The following is a 9,857-nucleotide window of genomic DNA, read 5'->3' on the forward strand; positions in this document are numbered from 1 at the left end:
GCACTTCTCAGCCTTCACGTAGAGACAATTCTCTAAAAGGCGCTGTAGAACACGTCGAACGTGCTGAACATGAATCTCGAGTGACGGTGAAAAAATCAGGATATCGTCAAGATAGACAAAAACAAAGATGTTCAGCATGTCTCTCAGAACATCATTAACTAATGCCTGAAAAACAGCTGGCGCATTGGCGAGACCAAACGGCAGAACCCGGTACTCAAAATGCCCTAACGGAGTGTTAAACGCCGTTTTCCACTCGTCCCCCTCTCTGATACGCACGAGATGGTAAGCGTTACGAAGGTCCAACTTAGTAAAGCACCTGGCTCCCTGCAGAATCTCGAAGGCTGATGACATAAGGGGAAGCGGATAACGATTCTTAACCGTTATGTCATTCAGCCCTCGATAATCCACGCAGGGGCGCAGAGTACCGTCCTTTTTCTTAACAAAAAGAACCCCGCCCCGGCCGGAGAGGAAGAAGGCACTATGGTACCGGCGTCAAGAGACACAGATAAATAATCCTCGAGAGCCTTACGTTCGGGAGCCGACAGAGAGTATAGTCTACCCCGAGGAGGAGTGGTCCCCGGAAGGAGATCAATACTACAATCATACGACCGGTGAGGAGGAAGGGAGTTGGCTCGGGACCGACTGAAGACCGTGCGCAGATCATGATATTCCTCCGGCACTCCTGTCAAATCGCCAGGTTCCTCCTGAGAAGTGGGGACAGAAGAAATGGGAGGGATGGCAGACATTAAACACTTCACATGACAAGAAACGTTCCAGGATAGGATAGAATTACTAGACCAATTAATAGAAGGATTATGACATACTAGCCAGGGATGACCCAAAACAACAGGTGTAAAAGGTGAACGAAAAATCAAAAAAGAAATAGTCTCACTGTGGTTACCAGATACTGTGAGAGTTAAAGGTAGTGTCTCAAATCTGATACTGGGAAGATGACTACCATCTAAGGCAAACATGGGCGTAGGCTTGTCTAACTGTCTGAAAGGAATGTCATGTTTCCGAGCCCATGCTTCGTCCATGAAACAACCCTCAGCCCCCGATTCAATTAAGACACTGCATGTAGCACCCGAACAGGTCCAGCGTAGATGGACCGACATAGTAGTACAGGATCTAGATGAAGAGACCTGAGTAGTAGCGCTCACCAGTAGCCCTCCGCTTACTGATGAGCTCTGGCCTTTTACTGGACATGAATTGACAAAATGTCCATCAAATCTGCAATAGAGGCACAGGCGGTTGGTGATCCTCCGTTCCCTCTCCTTAGTCGAGATGCGAATACCTCCCAGCTGCATGGGCTCAGTCTCTGAGCCAGAGGAGGGAGATGGTTGCGATGCGGAGCAGGGAAACACCGTTGACGCGAGCTCTCTTCCACGAGCTTGGTGACGAAGATCTACCCGTCGTTCTATGCGGATGGCGAGAGCAATCAAAGAGTCCACACTGGAAGGAACCTCCCGAGAGAGAATCTCATCTTTGACCACTGCGTGGAGTCCCTCCAGAAAACGAGCGAGCAGCGCCGGCTCGTTCCAGTCACTAGAGGCAGCAAGAGTGCGAAACTCTATAGAGTAATCCGTTATGGATCGATCACCTTGGCATAGGGAAGCCAGGGCCCTAGAAGCCTCCCTACCAAAAACTGAACGGTCAAAAACCCGAATCATCTCCTCTTTAAAGTTCTGGTAATTGTTTGAACAATCAGCCCTTGCCTCCCAGATAGCTGTGCCCCACTCTCGAGCCCGGCCAGTAAGGAGTGAAATGACGTAAGCAACCCGAGCTCTCTCGCTAGAGTATGTGTTGGGTTGGAGAGAGAACACAATATCACACTGGGTGAGAAAGGAGCGGCACTCCGTGGGCTGCCCGGAGTAGCAAGGTGGGTTATTAACCCTAGGTTCCGGAGGCTCGGCAGGCCAGGAAGTAACAGGTGGCACGAGACGAAGACTCTGGAACTGTCCAGAGAGGTCGGAAACCTGAGCGGCCAGGTTCTCCACGGCATGGCGAGCAGCAGACAATTCCTGCTCGTGTCTGCCGAGCATGGCTCCTTGGATCTCGACGGCAGTGTTACGAACGTCTGTAGTCGCTGGGTCCATTCTTTGGTCGGATCCTTCTGTCATGCAGGTGAATGAGGACCCAAAAGCGACTTGGCGAAAACAGAGTCTTTAATCCAGTAAAGTAATTCTACAAACATAAGACATAATTCCACTCGTAATGACGAGAACAGACTGGAGACTCGATCAAGAACTGCAGGTTGCCTCGGGAAGGCACTTGAACCTAGCAGACTCAGACACCTGCTCTCCACGCAGCATCTGAGGGAAACACGACACGACAGGGCGATACACAGACACAGCACGGTGAACAATAGACAAGGATCCGACAGGACAGGAACGGAAAACAAGGGAAGAAATAGGGACTCTAATCAGGGGAAAAGATAAGGAACAGGTGTGGGAAGACTAAATGATTGATTAGGGGAATAGGAACAGCTGGGAGCAGGAACGGAACGATAGAGAGAAGAGAGAGAGGAAGGGAGAGAGAAAAAGGGGAACGAACCTAAAAAGACCAGCAGGGGGAAAATGAACAGAGGGAAAAGCAAAATGACAAGACAATCTAAGACAAAACATGACAGGCCATGCGTTCCACTTGAGTCATGACTTTTAATAAGAAGCATATATTGTTAAAACCACCTTTTAAGGTCATTAATTTTTATGCTGGAATGAAACATTTGCCTCGTGAGATTATGTCATGCTCTTACACTGTACCATAGCTGACCCTATGTCCCTGAGGTTCATCCTCTGGGCTTTAGGAGAATGTTTTTTTTATAGTGTTCTGAAATCTCCAAGGTCACTTAGGTGAGTTGTGAGATCTGCCAGATATTACAGTCTCTATCGGATCACCTTCTAAACACAACCTGGCCCAACAGACACGCAAATCTTACAATCTGAGTTCATCGCAAAACTGGTGAGAGTTTCAGTCTAATTAGACTTTCCAGCTTTAACACCACCATGGAAACCTAGCCCTCATCAAAGACTGCTCTGCCATTTGATCTTCAGTGAGTAATATTTCTAAAAAGCCATAACGTCATTCTACCATTGGACCAAGGTTATAGCGTGTTTAAAACAACTTTATATGAGCCTGTCCCATGAGTTATTTAATATACACAAAGTAATTGATATATGTAGTAGACACAGCAAGGGTTGCTTATAAGGAATCCCGCTATGCCCTCCGATGAACCATCAAACAGGCAAAGTGTCAATACAGGACTAAGATTGAATTGCACTACACCGGCTCCAACGCTCGTCGGATGTGGCAGGGCTTGCAAACTATTACAGATTATAAAGGGAAGCACATCCACGAGCTGCTCAGAGACACGAGCCTACCAGACGAGCTAAATTACATCTATGGTCGCTTCGAGGCAAGCAACACTGAAGCATGCATGAGAGCATCAGCTGTTCCGGACGACTGTGTGATCACGCTCTCCGTAGCTGATGTGAGTAAGACCTTTAAAACATTCACAAGGTCGCAGGGCCAGATGGATTACCAGGATGTGTACTACTAGCATGCACTGACCAACTGGCAAGTGTCTTCACTGACATTTTTAACCTGTCCCTGACTGAGTCTGCAATACCAACATGTTTCAAGCAGACCACCATAGTCCCTGTGTTCAAGAACACTAAGGTAACCTGCCTAAATGACTACTTGTCATGCAGGTGAAAGAGGACCCAAAAGCGACTTAACAGAAACAGAGTTTATTTAAGTCCAAACAGGGAATAACAGAAATCCTCTAGACTTGTAGAGGGGAAATAACTGGAGAAGCGGCCACAGACTGCAGGTCGCTTCGGGTAGGCGCAGGCCGTAGTCGACAGAGACACCTGCTCACACGCAGCATCTGATGAAGGCAAAAAAACACGACAGGACAGGGCGATACACAATCACAGCAAAAACACGACAGGACAGCAGCATGGTGAATACAATACAAGGAACCGACGGGACAGGAACGGATCACAAAGGAATAAATAGGGACTCTAATCAGGGGAAAGGATCGGGAACAGGTGTGGGAAGATTAAATGATGATTAGGGGAATAGGAACAGCTGGGAGCAGGAACGGAACGATAGAGAGAAGAGAGAGCGAGAGAGTGAGAGAGGGAGGGGGAGAGAGAGGGATAGAAGGAGGGAAAGAACCAAATAAGACCAGCAGAGGGAAACGAATAGCATGGGGAGCACAGGGACAAGACATGATAATAAATGACAAACATGACAGTACCCCCCCACTCACCGAGCGCCTCCTGGCGCACTCGAGGAGGAATCCTGGCGGCAACGGAGGAAATCATCGATGAGTGAACGGTCCAGCACGTCCCGAGACGGAACCCAACTCCTCTCCTCAGGACCGTAACCCTCCCAATCCACTAGGTATTGGTGACCCCGTCCCCGAGAACGCATGTCCATGATCTTATGTACCTTGTAAATAGGTGCGCTCTCGACAAGGACGGGAGGGGGAGGGAAGACGAACGGGGTGCGAAGAAAGGGCTTAACACAGGAGACATGGAAGACAGGATGGACGCGACGAAGATGTCGCGGAAGAAGCAGTCGCACAGCGACAGGATTGACAACCTGGGAGACACGGAACGGACCAATGAACCGCGGAGTCAACTTACGAGAAGCTGTCGTAAGAGGAAGGTTGCGAGTGGAAAGCCACACTCTCTGGCCGCAACAATACCTTGGACTCTTAATCCTGCGTTTATTGGCGGCTCTCACCGTCTGTGCCCTGTAACGGCAAAGTGCAGACCTCACCCTCCTCCAGGTGCGCTCACAACGTTGGACAAACGCTTGAGCGGAGGGAACGCTGGACTCGGCAAGCTGGGATGAGAACAGAGGAGGCTGGTAACCCAGACTACTCTGAAACGGAGATAACCCGGTAGCAGACGAAGGAAGCGAATTGTGAGCGTATTCTGCCCAGGGGAGCTGTTCTGCCCAAGACGCAGGGTTTCTGAAAGAAAGGCTGCGTAGTATGCGACCAATCGTCTGATTGGCCCTCTCTGCTTGACCGTTAGACTGGGGATGAAACCCGGAAGAGAGACTGACGGACGCACCAATCAAACGACAGAACTCCCTCCAAAACTGTGACGTGAATTGCGGGCCTCTGTCTGAAACGGCGTCTAACGGGAGGCCATGAATTCTGAATACATTCTCAATAATGATTTGTGCCGTCTCCTTAGCGGAAGGAAGTTTAGCGAGGGGAATGAAATGTGCCGCCTTAGAGAACCTATCGACAACCGTCAGAATCACAGTCTTCCCCGCAGACAAAGGCAGACCGGTAATGAAGTCTAAGGCAATGTGAGACCATGGTCGAGAAGGAATGGGGAGCGGTCTGAGACGACCGGCAGGAGGAGAGTTACCCGACTTAGTCTGCGCGCAGTCCGAACAAGCAGCCACGAAACGGCGCGTGTCACGCTCCTGAGTCGGCCACCAAAAGCGCTGGCGAATAGACGCAAGAGTGCCTCGAACACCGGGATGACCAGCTAACTTGGCAGAGTGAGCCCACTGAAGAACAGCCAGACGAGTGGAAACAGGAACGAAAAGGAGGTTACTAGGACAAGCGCGCGGCGACGCAGTGTGCGTGAGTGCTTGCTTAACCTGTCTTTCAATTCCCCAGACTGTTAACCCGACAACACGCCCATAAGGAAGAATCCCCTCGGGATCAGTAGAAGCCACAGAAGAACTAAACAGACGGGATAAGGCATCAGGCTTGGTGTTCTTGCTACCCGGACGGTAAGAAATCACAAACTCGAAACGAGCGAAAAACAACGCCCAACGAGCTTGACGGGCATTAAGTCGTTTGGCAGAACGGATGTACTCAAGGTTCTTATGGTCTGTCCAAACGACAAAAGGAACGGTCGCCCCCTCCAACCACTGTCGCCATTCGCCTAGGGCTAAGCGGATGGCGAGCAGTTCACGGTTACCCACATCATAGTTGCGCTCAGATGGCGACAGGCGATGAGAAAAATAAGCGCAAGGATGAACCTTATCGTCAGACTGGAAGCGCTGGGATAGAATGGCTCCCACGCCTACCTCTGAAGCGTCAACCTCGACAATGAATTGTCTAGTGACGTCAGGAGTAACGAGGATAGGAGCGGACGTAAAACGTTCTTTTAGAAGATCAAAAGCTCCCTGGGCGGAACCGGACCACTTAAAACACGTCTTGACAGAAGTAAGAGCTGTGAGAGGGGCAGCAACTTGACCGAAATTACGAATGAAACGCCGATAGAAATTAGCGAAACCTAAAAAGCGCTGCAACTCGACACGTGACCTTGGAACGGGCCAATCACTGACAGCTTGGACCTTAGCGGAATCCATCTGAATGCCTTCAGCGGAAATAACGGAACCGAGAAAAGTAACGGAGGAGACATGAAAAGAGCACTTCTCAGCCTTTACGTAGAGACAATTCTCTAAAAGGCGCTGTAGAACACGTCGAACGTGCTGAACATGAATCTCGAGTGACGGAGAAAAAATCAGGATATCGTCAAGATAGACAAAAACAAAAATGTTCAGCATGTCTCTCAGAACATCATTAACTAATGCCTGAAAAACAGCTGGCGCATTGGCGAGACCGAACGGCAGAACCCGGTACTCAAAATGCCCTAACGGAGTGTTAAACGCCGTTTTCCACTCGTCCCCCTCTCTGATGCGCACGAGATGGTAAGCGTTACGAAGGTCCAACTTAGTAAAGCACCTGGCTCCCTGCAGAATCTCGAAGGCTGATGACATAAGGGGAAGCGGATAACGATTCTTAACCGTTATGTCATTCAGCCCTCGATAATCCACGCAGGGGCGCAGAGTACCGTCCTTCTTCTTAACAAAAAGAACCCCGCCCCGGCCGGAGAAGAAGAAGGCACTATGGTACCGGCGTCAAGAGACACAGACAAATAATCCTCGAGAGCCTTACGTTCGGGAGCCGACAGAGAGTATAGTCTACCTCGAGGAGGAGTGGTCCCCGGAAGGAGATCAATACTACAATCATACGACCGGTGAGGAGGAAGGGAGTTGGCTCGGGACCGACTGAAGACCGTGCGCAGATCATGATATTCCTCCGGCACTCCTGTCAAATCGCCAGGTTCCTCCTGAGAAGTAGGGACAGAAGAAACGGGAGGGATGGCAGACATTAAACACTTCACATGACAAGAAACGTTCCAGGATAGGATAGAATTACTAGACCAATTAATAGAAGGATTATGACATACTAGCCAGGGATGACCCAAAACAACAGGTGTAAACGGTGAACGGAAAATCAAAAAAGAAATAGTCTCACTGTGGTTACCAGATACTGTGAGGGTTAAAGGTAGTGTCTCAAATCTGATACTGGGAAGATGACTACCATCTAAGGCGAACATGGGCGTAGGCTTATCTAACTCTCTGAAAGGAATGTCATGTTTCCGAACCCATGCTTCGTCCATGAAACAACCCTCAGCCCCAGAGTCTATCAAGGCACTACATGTAGCACCCGAACCGGTCCAGCGTAGGTGGACCGACAAAGTAGTACAGGACCTTGATGGAGAGACTTGAGTAGTTGCGCTCACCTGTAGCCCTCCGCTTACAGATGAGCTCTGGCTTTTACTGGACATGAATTAACAAAATGTCCAGCAACTCCGCAATAGAGGCACAGGCGGTTGGTGATCCTCCGTTCCCTCTCCTTATTCGAGATGCGAATCCCTCCCAGCTGCATGGGCTCAGTCTCAAAGCCAGAGGAGGGAGATGGTTGCGATGCGGAGCAGGGAAACACCGTTGATGCGAGCTCTCTTCCACGAGCCCGGTGACGAAGATCTACCCGTCGTTCTATGCGGATGGCGAGAGCAATCAAAGAGTCCACATCTGAAGGAACCTCCCGGGAGAGAATCTCATCCTTAACCACTGCGTGGAGTCCCTCCAGAAAACGAGCGAGCAGCGCCGGCTCGTTCCACTCACTAGAGGCAGCAAGAGTGCGAAACTCAATGGAATAATCCGTTATGGACCGTTCACCTTGGCATAAGGAAGCCAGGGCCCTAGAAGCCTCCCCACCAAAAACTGAACGGTCAAAAACCCGAATCATCTCCTCTTTAAAGTTCTGGAATTTGTTAGAGCAATCAGCCCTTGCCTCCCAGATAGCTGTGCCCCATTCTCGAGCCCGGCCAGTAAGGAGTGAAATGACGTAAGCAACCCGAGCTCTCTCTCTAGAGTATGTGTTGGGTTGGAGAGAGAACACAATCTCACACTGCGTGAGAAAGGAGCGGCACTCAGTGGGCTGCCCGGAGTAGCAAGGTGGGTTATTAACCCTAGGTTCTGGAGGCTCGGCAGGCCAGGAAGTAACAGGTGGCACGAGACGTAGACTCTGGAACTGTCCAGAGAGGTCGGAAACCTGAGCGGCCAGGTTCTCCACGGCATGGCGAGCAGCAGACAATTCCTGCTCGTGTCTGCCGAGCATGGCTCCTTGGATCTCGACGGCAGTGTAACGAGCGTCTGAAGTCGCTGGGTCCATTCCTTGGTCGGTTCCTTCTGTCATGCAGGTGAAAGAGGACCCAAAAGCGACTTAACAGAAACAGAGTTTATTTAAGTCCAAACAGGGAATAACAGAAATCCTCTAGACTTGTAGAGGGGAAATAACTGGAGAAGCGGCCACAGACTGCAGGTCGCTTCGGGTAGGCGCAGGCCGTAGTCGACAGAGACACCTGCTCACACGCAGCATCTGATGAAGGCAAAAAAACACGACAGGACAGGGCGATACACAATCACAGCAAAAACACGACAGGACAGCAGCATGGTGAATACAATACAAGGAACCGACGGGACAGGAACGGATCACAAAGGAATAAATAGGGACTCTAATCAGGGGAAAGGATCGGGAACAGGTGTGGGAAGATTAAATGATGATTAGGGGAATAGGAACAGCTGGGAGCAGGAACGGAACGATAGAGAGAAGAGAGAGCGAGAGAGTGAGAGAGGGAGGGGGAGAGAGAGGGATAGAAGGAGGGAAAGAACCAAATAAGACCAGCAGAGGGAAACGAATAGCATGGGGAGCACAGGGACAAGACATGATAATAAATGACAAACATGACACTACTGACCCATAGCACTCACATCTGTAGCCAAGAAGTGCTTTGAAAGGATGGTCATGGCTCACATTAACACCATTATCCCAGAAACCCTATACCCACCCTATACCCAATTTGTATACCGCCCCAAATGATCCACAGATGATGCAATCTCTATTGCACTCAACACTGCCCTTTCCCACCTGGACAAAAGGAACACCTACGTGAGAATGCTATTCATTGACTACAACTCAGCATTCAACACCATAGTGCCCTCAAAGCTTATCACTAAACTAAGGACCTGGGACTAAACACATCCCTCTGCAACTGGATCCTGGAATTCCTGACCGGACTTCCCCAGGTGGTAAAGGTAGGTAAAAACACATCTGCCACGCTGATCCTCAACACGGGGGATCATCAGGGGTGCATGCTCAGTCCCCTCCTGTACTTCCTGCTCACCCATGACTGCATGACAAGGCACGACTCCAACACCATCATTAAGTTTGCAGACGACATAACAGTTGTAGGCCTGATCACTGACAAAAGTGAGACAGCCTATAGGCAGGAAGTCAGAGACATAGCCATGTGGTGCAAGGATGACAACATCTCCCTCAACATGATCAAGACAAAGGAGATGATTGTGGACTACAGGAAAAGGAGGACCGAGCACGCCCCCATTCTCATCGACAGGGCTGTAGTGGAGGTTGAGAGCAGGTTGAGAGCTTCAAGTTCCTTGGTGTCCACATCACTAACAAACTATCATGGTCCAAACACACCACGACAGTTGTGAAGAGG

This window comes from Oncorhynchus gorbuscha, linkage group LG13, assembly GCF_021184085.1.
Source record: "Oncorhynchus gorbuscha isolate QuinsamMale2020 ecotype Even-year linkage group LG13, OgorEven_v1.0, whole genome shotgun sequence".
NCBI lineage: Eukaryota > Metazoa > Chordata > Actinopteri > Salmoniformes > Salmonidae > Oncorhynchus > Oncorhynchus gorbuscha.